The sequence below is a fragment of the Neodiprion virginianus genome, chromosome 2 (genome assembly GCF_021901495.1).
Source record: "Neodiprion virginianus isolate iyNeoVirg1 chromosome 2, iyNeoVirg1.1, whole genome shotgun sequence".
In the NCBI taxonomy this organism is placed as follows: domain Eukaryota; kingdom Metazoa; phylum Arthropoda; class Insecta; order Hymenoptera; family Diprionidae; genus Neodiprion; species Neodiprion virginianus.
In genome coordinates, this window is record NC_060878.1 from 28,493,369 (window position 1) to 28,510,871 (window position 17,503).

The 17,503-nt window shown below is 38.2% G+C and overlaps 1 protein-coding gene across 10 annotated transcripts in view; it reads left to right on the forward strand.

Moving 5' to 3' along the window:
- Positions 1–17,503, forward strand: part of LOC124298446 (uncharacterized) — a 180,965-nt gene that overhangs the window by 67,159 nt on the left and 96,303 nt on the right. For 5 of the 10 annotated variants that reach the window (XM_046750472.1, XM_046750473.1, XM_046750468.1 and 2 more), the window contains exon 1: positions 3,285–4,032. The exons of 2 other annotated variants lie outside the window; for them this stretch is intronic. The gene's annotated coding sequence lies outside the window, so the exon portion shown is untranslated. Of the gene's footprint in view, positions 1–3,284; positions 4,033–17,503 lie in introns of those variants that run through there. 3 more of the 10 variants (XM_046750469.1, XM_046750465.1, XM_046750470.1) reach the window with 1 other exon arrangement.

The following is a 17,503-nucleotide window of genomic DNA, read 5'->3' on the forward strand; positions in this document are numbered from 1 at the left end:
GGGTAGGACGGGGATTAATTTTTGCGTTACATACCGCACGTATCGCTCACCTTTATTGGCATTTCAGTCGGCAATGCGGCAATGGCGTGGGTATTATATACGGATATAGGCCGCAGGTTGGCATACGCTGCAATTTATCGGCTTTTCCGCAAAACGTGCGTTATTGTAGAATCTCTGCCGGCGGGGGATGCAGGACGATGGAGTCAGCGAGGGAGCGGAGCCACGGCAGACTGCTTGAACTCACTCGAGTTCGTTTTTCATTTCGAACGCACGCGCCTGCAACCCCGGGAGTTTCAATGGACGACAAATGCGCGGTGAGCAACGATCTGTCTCGAGTTCCATGCCCGCTCTATCCCCGGCTACGTAGGTAGCTGCATTAATCAGGACCCTGTTAAGGGATTCCTGCCCCTTTTACACAGTTACCTAGGCTTATATCTGTACCTCTACCTGCATTCGGCTGCGCTCTTTTAATTTCTAAATACACATTCATCGTCTCACAATTTGTGTACGAGTGGAAATTTTTCATTCAATCCATATCCGATCTATCGTTATGCTTCCGGAATAAACGAAATACTCCCATACATCGATTTACGGCCTGGATACGTTCCGGAAAAGTTGGCCGTAAATATAACGAATCAATTATTTTTACACAAACACATAGATATTCAATTGGATCTGTACCGATTATTTATAATATCGTATAATATAGTTCTTAGTCATTCGTATGGGATTGTATTCGTTTAATTTCCTATTTAAATCTGCATAAGTATAACGATTTTTTTTTTTTTTTGCCGTATAGGGAAACATTGTCGTCCGTAAATCGAAAAAGTGACATATTTAAAAATAGGCGTTGTTTCGAAATGCCGTATAAAGAACGGCCGGTACAGAGAGGTATATACACGGATGTACAAAAAAATCAACCGATCATCGTATTTCGATCAGGCTGCAGATTCGATATTCCATGTGATGGATATGAAAAATTCTAGTTTATTAATAAGGCGCGCAATGTTTCTCTATCGCTAATTTAACGTTGTGCATCATCGATCGTACCTCATGCAAAGAATATATATATATTTATATATATCCTACACAAAGTTATACATGCATACGTATACCTTACACATACCGCAGGTACCTAATGAAAGATTTAAATCGTCGTAAAGCAACAGTTCATACACACGTCGGCTTTTCCAAGTGGTTTAGTACACACACACACATACTTGTACTCGTGTAACGTGCAGAGTCACCCTCTTACCTTGGAGAATCGCACGGCAGCTAAAATCACCCTTAAACTTGATGTCTATGCACACATACGTACACGCACCCACACAAGAAACAGTGTCCGTCTGGCGCTGCTCTCTCTCTCTCTCTCTCTCTCTCTCTCTCTCAATCTCAATCTCTCCCTTTGTCCCTCTCCCGTCCTCATCCCCCCTTTATCTCTCTCTCTCTCTCTCTCTCTTAATCCACGCGAGGAGGCGAGTCTGTCTGCAACGCTCGAGAGAAGCGTTGAAAATATCGACGTTTTTAAAAGTAAAGCTAACGCACCCGCGGGCTGCGTGACTTAGATCTTGTAGAAGGGCGTTGGGCTCTCTCCGGCATCAATGGTTCTGCACTGTTATACGTTGTACCTAGGTATTAACGAGTCGGAAGTTGTACCGCACCTAACCGCATCGTACCTGTGTCTGGACCGCCTCCTCACATTTTAACTCGACTTCATTGCCGTCGTCGTCACGTATAAAGTGATATAGCCGACATATATAAATATACATATATATGTATGTGTGCGGAACATTACGTGCAGATGCACATGCACATGGCACACTCAGGCACAAGAGGCTATCGAGTGGATAATTATAAGCAAGCGCACCGACTAACCTTCCAGGAGTCTAACTAGAGTCACGTTACTCTTAATCCTATTGCACAATACTTATGATATCATTCTGAATCATTGCAGTGGCTCGTCGTGGTTTGAAATTATTGTAAGATTGGTAGGTATATATGTCACTTTGCCGGACAAATCGATCCGACGGCTGACGGACGCACCGCTGACCATACCATTCGTGTAATTTTCTAACGTCACAGCTCGCAGCTTTTTATAGGATACGTGATCACATTATGCACACAGGTATTTATACGGGGTGTGTGTTATCTAATGGTGTGCCGCATGCCGCGTTCGGGAGACACCGACACGAATCACGTCACGCGTGATGCATTTGAATTTTATAAACACGTACATCGGAGGTCAAAATGCGTTATGATTATATACACTGAAAGTATACAGACATGGGTTTGTATGGTTCGATATACCCCGTTATTACACACAACACGGGTCACTAAAAAAAAAAGAAAAACAGAAAAAATGACTCGCGCTTATATTTAGATGAATAAATTTTCATTCTATGTATCGTATAATAACCAAAATCTTCATTTGAGATCTACAAAGTTTATTTTTCTCTTTTTTTACCATGATAAATAAATATCGAAGTTTTCGATTGATATACATAGTATAAACAGCAGGTAGTAGCACGTTGAAATAATAATCAAACTTAATCTAATAAAGTTATTTTTTCTATTACCAGTTACGTGGAAGAAATCAAAATTTGACATCTACATACCAGATTCAAAATTCTCGTCGACCGGTGTAATGATCTGGTAAATGTAGTCAAATCGCATAAATTTATTTCAACCATCGCGCATCCATAATCTCAAATTTACAAACTCAACAATACATCAATCAAAAACATCAAAAATTTCTTAATTCACATAGTACAACACATTTTTAAACCGAATCATAACCGCACGCGCAATACAAAACAGTATAGGTGTGTACAATACACACGAAACTCTAAAGGCTTTTTCATCCGCTTTTCACCCACAGTTCCCGGGAAGACGATAAAAATCATTTGAAAAAAAAATTTATCCCCCCTGTAAGCTAAACGAATTTCGTTTATTACAACTGCACAATCTCACGTTTTATCAAAATCGATTGCAATACACATACACGTATATCACGTTTTATACCTGTGAAACGAAACTGTCTTGCGATCGTGTGAAAATATAAATTCTCCATATGAATAATGAATTATTATCACCCATGGCGTGGCAGGTAAACACCGATATCCGTGGCGTTGAACGCGTCTCCGGAATTGAGAGTCACATCGAAAAGTCGCGTGGCGCACGGTTGAGAACCGCTGCTCGATCCCCCGCCCTCGTATCCCCCCCTGCGGCCAGTGATCCCCCCCCCCCACCTCGAAACGACTCTCGTGCGCTGGCCTGGCGGTTGGCTGGCAGCGACAGTCGGCGAGGAACGCTCGCGGTGTTCGTTTCGTGAATTTTTCGTGGTTTGGATAGATTTGAACGTTGACATTCGTACGTCGCGTCGACAGTCGCCGCGTCGTTCTTTTTCGCCCGTCGCGCTTAGCGTGGGCCTGTATTTCTTCTTTTTTTATTTCCCGTCTCTCACTCTCTCTCTCTCTCTTTCTCTGTACTTTCAACCTTTTCCTTCCCTTTTATTCACTCCCCCTCCACCCCGCCCGGGGCTTTTATCCGACGGAGGTGTGTTTCTGTCGTTCCTCCTCACAGCTTTTCGTCGGCAAGTTCGCGTCGGTTTACGTTTTACTCGATTCGCGGACGCGAATCTTGTGTCGTTGCTGCCGATTGTCGACATCGAGTGAATTCGGGTGCAATCTCAACGGGCCGCACTCGTACGCATCGACGATTGTTGTCAGAAAGTGCGTGGCGGATACGCGTCGGTGGTTTTTTTTTTTTTCTTTCTTTTAACTGTTATTCGTGAAAAAAAAATTCAATTTGTTGTAAACGTTTCTCGTTGTTATCGCTATCCTTGACGATGCTAATAACGCGCGCGGTGTTCGGATTCAGTGTTTTGTTTTGACATGTGTAAACAGCAGCGTCGCCATATTGGATTACTAACGCATCGTCCGGACAACGACGACGACGACGACGACGAGCACGAAAACGATTCTTTTTCAAAGCAGCGAAGCGTTATTCGACGAGGAGGGATTCGTCTGTCAGGTAAGAGGACTCGGCTCCTTTTTTTTTCATTCTTTTCTTCTCTCGTTCCTTTTTCTTTTCCGCTCGGTAAGCAACTGCGCACGATTTTTAAGAATCGCGCCCACGCGAAGTTAGCCGAGTGTTTTCGCTCCTGTAAACTTGAGGTTTTACGTGTTCCGTATTGTACACGTCTTGTTCTCGTTTGTTGATACATACGTCTTGCAGCTGCGTATAGTTTCGTGCGTACTCGAGGCCCGACCTACGCCTCTCGCCTGCCCGCGCAACAAGACGAAACGAAAAACAAAACACGGTGTGTTTTTTTGCGCCGATTCTCAGTTGTTTCGAACGGAACCTTACAACTACTTAGATACTAAGGTTAAGACAGTTAGCTACGTTCACGTAACGTAACGCAACGTAACTTACCAGACAAATCACGCTCATTTATTGCGTACTAAAACAAACTTGAAACTTCCAAAGGTTTTAGAATATCGGTAGATGTTGATTTTTATTTGTCGGCACCGCTTGACGAATCTCAAGTCAGGCAGTGATCGTAAAGTTGCTAAACTTACTTCAACTTAATCCTGACACCGAGTATAGACTCTTGAGTTTTTTTCGACTTTAAAGAGAATCATTCATTATTTTGATCACGAGAAAAAAAAAACGGAGTAACTTCAAAATGACGCAAATTTTTTTCTCATTATAAAACTGACTCTTATCTCGAAATTCAGGTCCCGACAAATTCACATAATTTGTTTGATGTTTTTTTTTTAATATTGGCGTCAGATTTCGACTCGTCAATCGAAAGAGAGACGAGATTACGTTGTTACGTTTGCCGAAATTGTACTTCACCACAATTAGTTACAACCACGATAGCGTAGTTCTTTGCTCTTTCTTCGACGAGAATGAAATAACTTATCAAACAACGTACGTAACATTACAATCTTTCCTTCTCTTCCGCATTATTTTCATCAATCTCAACGCGTCACAATTATTCACACTAGTTGTTTCGTTTTCTAAATTCAGCCAGAAGATCCAACTGCGGCTTCACCAGACACTTCATTCGTTCATTTTTCTCCTCTTCACCTGCAGCGGTAGTAAGAATTGAGCATTGAGCGGACGTTGATGACTAATTTAATTGTTCAATTAGTCACGACGCGTTTATAAATGCATATGTGTACAGCGTACACGAATAATATTTAACTTCCGTATAAGCGTACAACACAGGCAATGTCCGCGGTTACCATTTATCTTATTGTTAGAAAAATAATACCGTCGTCGTATCGATCTTAAGACTGTTTTTTTTCTCCTTTCTACAAGTGATACGAATGACAGAGAAACGAAAGGATGAATAAATCAGTTCGTTTTTGAGACAGCTCTCTGAGTCGCTGGGCCACGCTTACTACTCTTCCTTATACTATTATAGACGCGTTAGCCGCGTTTTGTAATGACCCCGATTCGCGCCAAACCCAAACCAACATACGCATAGGCACATGGAACAATATGTAGAATGTGGCTAATCTTTACGACTATCAGCACTGCGGTTAGACCGTTTCGCTTATTAAATGCGACCGCTTTTCTTTTATGAAAATTGGAGAGACAAACGATTGCATGTTGTATGAAAAAAATGTGAAAAAATAAAAAAAAAAAAAAAAAACAACGCAGTTAACCCTAGTCGCTAACACAGGGTCCAGTTGATCCCAGAACCGACTTTCACGTACGATTTTTAAGTCAGGCGTGCTTGAATCAGGGTTGTTTCTCCAAGCAAAATGAAGGCCTCAAAAACCCCATGTGCGCATTGCGTATTGTTTAACTTTTTTTGCTTCAAGAATTTCTCCAACATCCTCCATCGTTTTTCTCCAAAACTAAGATTGGAGTCTATTTCGAAATTGTTAAATTTTTACTCGGAATTTTGTTGAAGTCGTAAATGCTGCATAACGTGATGTCGTGTACGGTAATAACGTTCCAAAGTTGGCTGGATTTTGTGTAATCCCGTCTAAGTAACGTGGAAGTTTCCATAGTGTAAGGACAAAAATCATATTTTTTATATATGTAAATATATATGTAAATATATATGTGTGTTTATGTATATGTACGTGTGTGTAGAACAATCGTCCTCTACGTTGTCGATAATTCAAGTGTCGTGCGAACGCAGAGATTGAAGTTGGAATCCTTGAATTTCGCAATGCTGAGCATGCGATAAACTGTACACGACATGTTGTATTCGTGTCTTTTCGGAGTGGCGAGACACATTTATAACCCACCTACTCTGAGTACAGATACGATGCGATTCTAAAGTGAGTGAAAAAAAAATTTAAGAAGGAGAGAGAAAAAGCGTGGTGTCGTCGTCGTCGACGCCGAGACGGATCTGTTAAATTTGATTATGTACGTGCATCAGCGTTGCGTGCGTGACGAGACGAGACGAGATGAGACGGAGCGGAGAGGAGAGGAGCGGAGAGGAGAGGAGAGGAGACTCATCCTCGCATCGGAAAGCCAAGAAGCAAGCAGCCTTGCCTGCTGCGTTCATTCGCTCGCTTTGCTCGCTCTCTTCTTCTCCTTCTTCTTATTCCTCTGTCAGAGAATCTATAAGCGACGTCTCTTGTCTCTCCTTCTCTCGCTGCGTATTTTCCTACCATTTCTCGTATTATTTTTAGCCGTCAACGTATGCCGCGTCATACCGTAGTCGCACAGACGTCTTTCGTCATTTTCTTGTACAGACGTAGTACCGTACACCTCTGTACGAGCCAATGAACACGTACACATATATATACACGTATGCGTACGAAATTCTTTCGTTCTTGTAAGCGTAGAGAGATGCTGCAAATCTATAACCCAAGGTGAACGACAAGCGAATATCTGCATGTATAATCGTTAATCAATGTACAGCTACTGTCTTGCTTCTACACATTTACCGTAACGTGTCTACACATATCGCACGCACTTATCATCAAATTGTCCAGAGTAAGTTTCTAACGATTGAATGATCCGACGTCTGCTAAAATTTAATACGCATGCGCAAAAATTCTAGGCAGGGCGGCCAACCGTCATTATCAATTCAGTCGAAAGTTAAGAGCGAGTTGTCAATTTTTAGAATTTTTCAGGTTATGTTCACGACGGTTGGTCGCCCTGCCAAACAACAAGTGCGCTCGAATTTTAGCGCATGCGTAATAAATTGTAGCAGACGACGGACTATTCAACCGTCGTAACAATTCACTCTGCATACTTTATTATTATTATTATTATTATTATTATATATAACGTAGATTGACTTTTGGGTCACACTTACTTTTCTCTCCTCGTGCCGTCGACGCCGCTCGCACTCCATGCATATACATACTTATCGCTTCTTCTTTTTTCTTTTGTTTTATTTTTTTTAGCCGCGTTACAACAACCGACTCCTTTTTCCGGTGTAACGCTTTTATTTATTTATTATCACTTATTCACGACCTTAAACCCCGTTTACATTTAGGCACCCATAAACGCAACGACTCTTGGTGTATAAAGTATTTATGTATGTTATTTATGTTTGCATGTATGCATGTATGTTAGACGGAGTGTGCGATGTTCATTCGATTGCAAACTGCTCGCGATACCCGAAAAAAAAGCTTTCGTGGGTTCGTGGGTGATAAAATCGTGAACGCGCAACCTGAAAAACCGCCCCCTGGAAGTGAGTAAAAAATTGTCACGGTTCTCCCTGTTTTTTTTTTTTTTTTTTTTTTTTTTTTTTTTTTTTTTTTTCATTTTATTTTCCATCAGTCCCAAAGTTGACGTGGATTTTTATACGTACCTATTATATTCTTCGGGGAAACAAAACTGCTGTGATAAATGGTTTTTATACACAAACATTACTACATGTATATGTATGTATCTATCTACGTGTATTATAATCAAGTCATAGCGATATACGATGAATCAACAGCCCCAAATTGTTGGCTTCAATTATTTGTCCTGAACATCTTTGTTAAAAGATGTAAATTTTGAGACCAGGATGAAAGTGGGCAAGCTTTTGGTTTCTAAGGTACAGGTGAAACAAGTAAGTGAAAAATGAGAAGCAATGTGTAAAATATAAATTTGTACGTTTTAAATTTATATTTAATTCGATATCTCTCATTTTATAATTACTTGTCTCGCCTGTAGCTTTTAAACCAAAAGCTTGCCCACTTTCATCTTGGTCTCAAAATTTTCATTGTTTAACAAAGAATTCATGAGAAAAATTTAAAGCCAATTGACCAAGGCTGTTGATTCGATAATTGAAAATGCAGTGAAAATCAAATCCTTTGTCCGAAAAATCATACGAATGTCGGTCTGGCGTGAAGTGCCATTTATTCGGATAGAAAAAATTAATCACACGTGTTCCAAAACTATCAGTACCAACCGCTGTTGCCTTTTTTGTGCAAATTACGGTGTAAATTTTTTACCGTATATTGTCGGTTTGTTATAAACACAATGATTTAAATAAGAAAAGTATGGCTACCTGCAGCCTACTTGCTTGCTCGTTACAGTAGGGAGTTTTTTTTTTTTACTTTAACGAAAAGAGGTCGAACTATCGCAGAGGTAATATACGTTTCAGGTTTACCTTATACCCAATACGTATCCTGTTTCAAGAAGAAAGGAAGATAAAAAATCGAAAGGAATAGAGAAAGAAGATGTAAAAAAGTGGGAAATGACCGAGATTTATTCTAACCCATTCCACTGTTTTCTTTTATCTGCACATAGCTACCTTGAAAAGTATTCAACATTATTATTCCGCCCGATATTATAATATTTCGTTTCGATAACGACACGTGTTAATTTTCAAACTAACGTACGCGTTATTATTACACAACGTCGCTTTAACACGACGCGTATTGTTCAAAGAAATGTTTCCTGTTATACGTATACATGTGTCATCTTTTTCTTCTGAAGGAAAAGTCGACATTTTTTATTCGATGAAAATATACAAGGTGTAGCGATGTGAAAGTAATTTACTACGTACGGGGTGAAGAACTTTGCAAAGCTTGATAAAAGGATTAAAATACATTAGCACGATATGAATTCCAAATTGATAAGACGATAAATTTTTGTAGTTTTATTAGATATATACGAATGGTGCAAAGCGGATATTGGATATTTTTATATCGTCCCGACCTCGGCGTTGAAATACGTTTCTACTATTGTGAACGCACGCTTGGTAGGTACATAAATCGTACATAATCGTGTTCTATGTAAAGTTTAAGCGATTATTACGTAATCCTGTATAAATCCGAATGAATGTATGATATATTACATGATATATATACGATAAATACATATTATATATATATATATTCTTCCAAATATTGTAAATTTTCTCGCAACCGAAAGCGAGAGAAGAAACAGGGTTTTTAGAATTTAGGTCGGACTCCCTGTGTTCTGTTGGACGATCGGTCCAATTTCAACGAAATTTATTACGAAAATAAACGTTTGTAGAAATTAAACGATGTAGATATTACATCTCTTCGTTGCGCGTAGTTGTAACCGCATCGCTTCGTTTCCGCTCTTCATCGTTATGTCGTAAAACGTTTTTCTCCATTTGAACCATCATCATCGTTATCGTATGAAATTTTGTTTAGTATTTATTTTCATAATTTCACGTCTTCTGTACGTAAACTGAATATTTATTTTTGATTCGTTCTTTTTATGCTTCCTCCTCACATCTAACTCTTTCCCAATTTCACACTGTTTCGAAACGTGAATGCGATGTGTAAATTCGTGAATAGAATTTATACGCGCAGCAATTACAGATGCATGAAAATTATTAAATCGTACGTCGTCTTCTATTCTCTCTCTCTGTTTCATTTAATATACTTCCTTGTATTTTCTCTCTCTCTCTCGCTCTCTGTCTTCTTATATTAATGTAAACGAATATAATTATTCTTAAGAATGTACAGTCAGACCAATAGTGTAAAAGAGAGGTGTAAAGAAATCAAAATCGAACAAGCAACGTAAAGTTTTTGGTGAAAAAAAATATTCACTTAAAGAATAACGTCATCTCTCTGAAAATTTTTAGACATATCTACGAGCGTATCTAATTTGGTCCAATGTTTCAAAATTTCTCTCCTTCTGCCACGAGGTCTTTCGGTTTTACTTTGTCAATTACAATTTTATATCACGATTACGTTTAGTCATAACTTTTTTGATCCGACTGTACGCCTCATAAATCCTCAATTTCTTTATATCTCTACTTTGTCGTTTTTCGTTAATTGTCTCTTTGACTTGCGTGGCTTTAACGTTAAGCCAATTACGCATAACCTGCGCACTTGACCATCGGTGTCGAATTTAATTTTTTTGCTTGTATGTGTTTTTTTTTTTTTCTTCTCTTTTCACCTCCATCTTTATTTCGCAGTTGCTCGGTTGAAGGTCAACGTTATAACACTTTTTACGCGCTTATCTTCTTTCCTCTTCTTTTTGTTACTGCTATTTCTTATTCTTTTTCTCCAAATCATTTTTTGCCCACGGTCATCTCATGCGTTCTTTCATTCTTTCGTTCGGTCGGACCAAATAACGATGACGCAGAAGCGCGAGTGAGATGTTACAGCACCAGCAAAGTAGTCTCACTTATTGTTAGCGTTTATCCTTCGTACAAAACTAACGTAAATAAAAGAGAGTCTCCTATAAACCTTGTCTCGTCTCGCGAAAATCTACATCTGCGAAATTTTCACTCGCAAGTGGAATGGATATGAACGTCGTCGCGTATGGCTCTCTTCATTTTTATACTCTTTCTTTTGCTTTCCACTTCCATTTTACGTCGCATGTTTTTCGACAACTTTTCACTTCTTTCATTATTTATTGTGGATAAAATCAAATTAGTTGGAATGTTTTTTTTTTTATATAGAATTTGCGAGGAACACGCATTGTATAGCGTAAGGGTTAAAAATGATTAAAGTCTACTAGCGTTGTTCGATAATATGTATAGACTATATTTTTTGTATCTCATTTGCACAATTTCATCTTATAGTTTGACACACACATACATTAATCCGCATAAAACATACGTTACAGGTATACGTATCTAATTTTACCATGTTTTTTGTATTATGCAATAATGTAATGTACATTCTTGTGTATGTTTTATATATATATATATATATATAATATGAGATACGACCGACACGCCGCAGCTTCGCTCTCACCTGACTCTAAGATGTTTAAGTTTTGCGAAACATGTGCGTGGTTATAGTTATTTGCTGTTAAAGTATGCTCGGGAAAAATTTGAATTTACTGCTTCGTATATTACCTACTCTGTGTATCATACCAGTAAATATATATTATATGATACGCTGCAGGCACTAACGCATTTGTTTGTTTGATAATCGAAAGAGGGTGAGATAAAAGAAAAAAAAAAAAAAAAAAAAAAACCAAAGAAGACAAGTTGGGTACGTACATGCGACATTTTTCATCGTATACTCTGCAGAAAGGGGGGGTGGGGGGAATTCTTACAAGTATATGCATATTTCTTTTTCATTATATAAGACAGGTATTGTGTTGCCGTGTATTTGCAAAAAATTACCGTTTGTGTATATATCTCATCACGATTTTTTTTTTTGCATTTTTTCATTTTTTTTCTCTCTCTCTTCCGCGCAGTTTGTATGCGTGTGAAAAATGAAACAATATGTGCCGGGGGGGGGGGGGGGGGTATGATGTTTTTTCTCTCTATCCACTTACGTCTTATTCTTTTTTACGTTGCACGTATACAAGTAAAAAATGAAATATGAAAAGTAGTATAAGGGACGGCAAAAAATTGTGGTTCATTCTTATATATCTCTCTCTCTCTTTCTTTTCATCTTGGTAAAAATTTATTTTATAATAACATGCTCTGAATACTATATATATATATACGGTAGAGAGCTCTTTGCGGTTTTTTTCACAGCTAAACAAAGATATGTATTTATACGTAAAAGTACGCTCCTGCCTTAAAAAACAATCTTGGTAATAATAAAGAATAACGAGATGCAAAATTTTTTTTATAGAATACGATATTCGCGCTTGCGGTCGGAGTGTAATAATATGCAATAAAAAAAATCGTGTGTAAATAAATCGTTGTTTATTTACATGCAGATTTACCCTGTATTCAGCGGCCGTACGTAAAATAATATAAAAAAATAAGACCACTTGAACTTTCCCAGCATTGGAAGAAAAAAAAAATTAAATAAAATAACAGAAAAATGAATGAATACCTTCCGCAAAAGTAAAATCGTTTGTGTAATTATTCCCTCTGGCTGCGACGGTGAATAATTGGAGAATTTTATAATTTTTCGAACGACAAAGGTTGCAAGGAAGGGAATTGAAATTCGCAAAGGAATGCACGTATCCGCTTACATGTATCCGTACCAATTTATGGTTACGAATGCTTGCTTCTCCCTGCACGTATGACTTCGGCAATAACCCGATATATTTTTAGACTGTAGTTCCACGCTGACCGATATTATGTAACATATACATTCCCCCCCAGCTGCATCGACTTGGGTTAAATAAAAACACCACGTACACGTGTGTGTGTGTGTGTGTATATGTATACGTCACGTTTTGGCGTACGTGAGAATGTATGACAGGCATCTGTATAATATATCAAATTTACTTTTTTTTTTTAAATTTTTTTTTTTTTTTATGTTTCCTCTGCAAATCTATAACCGCACGACATGAGTTTGTACGGAGCAAAGTGCGCGCAGCGTCGTATAAATTTCACTTGTCAGCTACCGCAGGATGGATGAACCCCTGGATCGTGTGCAAGTTTTCAAATCCAGATGTTGGCAATTTTTAGGTATCATCGGACGATACGTGCAATGTATGTCACTTTGTTTTTGGCTTTTTTTTTTTTTTTTTTTTTTTTTTTTTTTACTTTTGAGCGGTAGAATTTTTTTCATTTCGACTCGGAGGCCCGCAAGTTTGGATATTGAACCGTCGCAGTGGTCACGGAAGTTGTTTTTTGTTTATTATTATTATTATTATGATTATTTATTTATTTTTTTTTTACGTAAAAAAGTGAAGAATCAATTGAGCGCGATTTTCCATACATATGTATATGACGGAAAGTTTCTTTTAGCCTAGACAATTTTTTTAGCGGGTGTCATAGAAGAAAACAGACAAATCATGTTTTTTTCTAAAATATCCTAATATATATATTATATGTTAGAAAGTATCAAAAAGACAACTATATATATATATATATATATATATGTATATATGTATGTAATATCTGCATAAGTATGCGTGTATATAATTTCTGGGAGAAAAGTTGGTGCGGCGGTATAAATAGCATGAAAATCGGAGAGGGATTGCAAAAACATCCGCGTTACTCAGGCAGTAATGTCAGCATATTCAGCTCGGTATTATATCTCTGTGTATAATCTACGTCTATGACCGTAACAAACAGACACTAACCTAGACTCGACTCACTCACTCACTTATTCACTCGGTGAAATGCGGATGTCGGCGGTTTGGTGAGAACGCGATGCTCTCTATTCCATTTTCTTCCATTATTTTACTCCTTGAAGCTCCTGCAGCTATCGCATCTCCGACGAACCGCTTCAACAAAAAAAAAAAAACCCTTCTTTATCCCCATGTTGTATTTATATATACACACACACACCTGTATCGTACATACACACTTTATACTTTTAATCTGTACGTCATTCTATACGCACACGTGCTCAAGGAGATGCGCGTTCGCTCGCATTATACGTATACGATGCATTATGCACATACCTAAAGGATCGTTAAGTAGCGCGTTGTACTCGAGACCTATTTTTGTTTGATCTCATTTTGTCGCGTTTTATTCTTGTTTTTGTTGTTGCTATTATCATTATCACGGAACTCATTTTTATGGTCATTTGGAGTAAAAATGGTGTAACGATCCATTATTCTTTTAATCGTGTGACGATGAATCTGTAAATAATATCTCCTTTCGTAAATAAAAGGAAATACGTGTAAGCAGCCCTAATTAAATATTGTTTCATTCGTACAACTATGCGGCACAAACGATGGACAGTTTTGTTTTTTTAAACTACTATAGAAATTCATTTTAGTGACACGTTTCGTCAAAGAATTCGAAAATTGGTATAAACTTGTAACAACTGGTTTATCAATTAATTTTTCGCTTCGTGTCATTTATACACGAGACCACGGTTACGATCATATTATATTTCAGCTCAGCTGTAAATTAATCGATAACGCTTTGCACAACCTGTTGCATGTGTGCGTGGGATTATTTTTTGAATCATATAAATATTATACCTTGCATAACGCCGAAATAATTAGCAGTAAATAGCAAAATGCCGGATAGTATAAAAATTTCTAATTATGGTAAATTTAAAGGGTTGCTACATAGCATCAACAATGACATGTAATTCTAGTATAATATAATACCGAAGTAAGAAATTGGCCCGAAATGTTGCGGACTTTGTTCAATGTATGTAACGTTATACACGCCTTCGGCGTACCTTCGATAGATTTTCACCCCAAAGCTAAATGTACCCGCCAAAGAAGGGGGGGGGATATCAACTTTGAGAGCGAGAGGTAGCCACCTAGATGAATAATTCAATAGCCGCGTGTATCATCTAATCGTGATGCTGCTGCTGCAAAGACATCGTATCTGCAGCATCGCACCGCTTATGCAGTCAGTTTAAGATGGTGCAGACTTTCATGGAAAGTAAATATTTTCCTATTACGTCGCATGGTGAGGTATCGCTGATACACGAGCAGCGAAAGAGGTACGCCGGTTTCATTTTCTTTTTTTTTTTTTTTATCATTTGTTACTGTCGAAACACGTCGAGAATCTAAGAGAAATTCATTGACGAAATAATTAATCTGTGAAAAATGTCACGTTCGGGGTTGGATTTATTGCTTAACGTTATAGCTGCGGAATTTACATTTCGATGGTGATTTTTTTTTTTTTTTTTTTTTATATATTTGTCTCGTAAACTAGATAGTTTTAGTTCGGTCAAACTTTGTTTACATATCTTGGTGAATAAATAGTAAAATAATGTAATGATTTTTCCGACGTTGGTAATATATATATATATATACAGCAATTAAGTGTCTGGAATTGAAATTTGGTGTTTTCTTTTAAATCAGGCTGAAGTTTGTAAACGTTATTGTGATAATGGCGGCTTTAGAAAAAGTCGTTATTTTGGAACTGTGGAGGATTACGTGAAATTAGGGAAATCGTTAATAAAGCATGTAAGTACTCGGAATTTTTACCAATTCAATTTCCTGATTATTTGTTTCAACGTTTCGATACGGTTACGTTGCCAACTCCAGCCTGATGTTTTAAAATCGTTGTGTGACATTTTTTTTTGTCTTCTTACAACGGTAGATTTAACTGCAGGATTAGCTTCAATTTCACTTATTAAATCCTTGTTACGTCACGTTTATATTTAAACAAACCGTCGACCTTACGTCCATGAATTCCTCGAGTATTAGTTAGCCTTCTTTCGTACCGTGAAGTTCATCGTTGTTAAATTACAGTGATCGCTTGAGGAACTCGATTGAACGCGGCAGCGATGTTCCAGCTCTTTAATCATCGTCTGGACGTGCGATATCCCATCTCATCCCATTCTATCCTATCCCATCCTATCCTATCCTATCGTACACCATCGCATCCTCACCGACACCCAACCCGGCCGAACTCTCGTTTCCGGTTTCGTATAATCATACTTTCTCCAAGTTTTACGGTACGTGATTAACTCGAACGTTACCGTTAGACAATTTCGTGCTTGACCTATCCGTGTCTCACCCTAGCCGCGTCCATCCTCGTCCGTCTGCATCCACGCCGCTCCTTCTTCCTTCTTCCTTCTTCCTGCGCTCACTCACAATTTTCCGCGGCGTGAGATGAACTGCGAAGCTTGATATACGACGACGGAGTCGAAGGAAAAAGAGTTTAGGATCATCTTTCTTTCACTCGTTACCGTACTCGATCTATCGTTTCGTGTGTTGTCCGGGGATATAATGAATCCACGTATTTGCCATCTCGAAAATTTTGAACCCCACCAGATGTGATCCGTGCGTCGAACTTTTGGAATCTTCGTTCGCTTTGACGAAAATCTCTCTGTCCTCTTAACGGCACAATTCTACAGATATTACATTTGAAATTCAATCGATTTGAGAGAGGAGAGTCTATAACTTGACTTTGTATATTGAAATCATCGCGTGTTTGATGGTGTGTGAGGACGTATTCAACGAAAAGGCGAATTTCGAGGTTAAAGCGCGTATAATAATTTTTTTTTTCTGTCGCATTCGCTACAAAAGCACTCAAGGCGCATGTCTACACTAAAATTAGTAGATAAAATAAGCGAAGGTGAAAAGGCCTGACTTTTGATGGAAATTACCTGTCTGCACCAAAATATATTTTTATTTGTCAGATTTATAAATGAGATAAGGTCGCTTCCGCTATTTTTTGGTTTTTGCGTAAAGGACGCACAATACCTTCGAAACGTAAAGATTCGTCGATTTCGAGAAGAATTTTCAAAGTTTTGTATTTCATAACCGGCAGTTTTTATTTTGTTTCGCAAACGCTTTAAACAGCCTTGAAACGTAAATATTCGACGATTTCGGGAATAATGTTTAGAATTTGTTTATTTTCGCAATAAATAATACGAACCGTAAGGGTATAAGCTCGTATCCCGGTACACGCGACCTTACACACCGTTATTGAACGTGATTATTTTTCAAAAAATCCGCGACGAAAGAGCATAATCGACGACACTTGCGACCTTTTACCGTTAATCGATCCATTTTTCAATTTCAACGTTTTCGAACGTATCCTCACGTCTTTCCCGTAAATACAAAGGGGAAAAACATCCGCCTCTTCACCTTTACGCGTGGTGAAAGGTCTTATAATGGCGCAAACGTCCTTGTACCATCAGACACGCCGTTTGTAATCTCTTCCAATCTTACAGGTATAGAGGTATGGATTAAAATTCGAAATTTCAAGTTCCGAATGAAGGGTTCGATAAAATTTATACGGAGCTGATAAGCAAAATACTTTGACAATCGTGATGAAAAAAAAAGTACCCATGCGATACGTACCTGCGTCAAGTTTCGAATTTACATACGCGTATAACTATACACGAATTATCTTTCCACCGAGTCGCCAATCGAATAGCAGACAAATTATGTATGCACATAATCGGATTTCCATACGTGGGTAATATATGTGTATAAAATTTACAATAATTGCGTAGGTGGTATAAGGTTATCCATACGTCACGACGACGGGTTTCTTTACAAAAACTGCAGATCATTGAAGAAATATCTCGCCGCTGCAGAGAAATTGTCGGGATTAAAAAAATAAAAACGAAAAAAAGCCGATTTTTTGGTAATTGAGGGAGAAACCGCCGAGCAAAGAAGAGATAAGGCATTCCGGAGGCTGTCAGACGAGGAAGCGCTTAACCGTCTCGTCCTTAAACCTCACAAGTCCTTTCACCATTCGCGAGGGCAAGGACAATTTTTCAAGTCATTTTTATTTATTTATTTATTT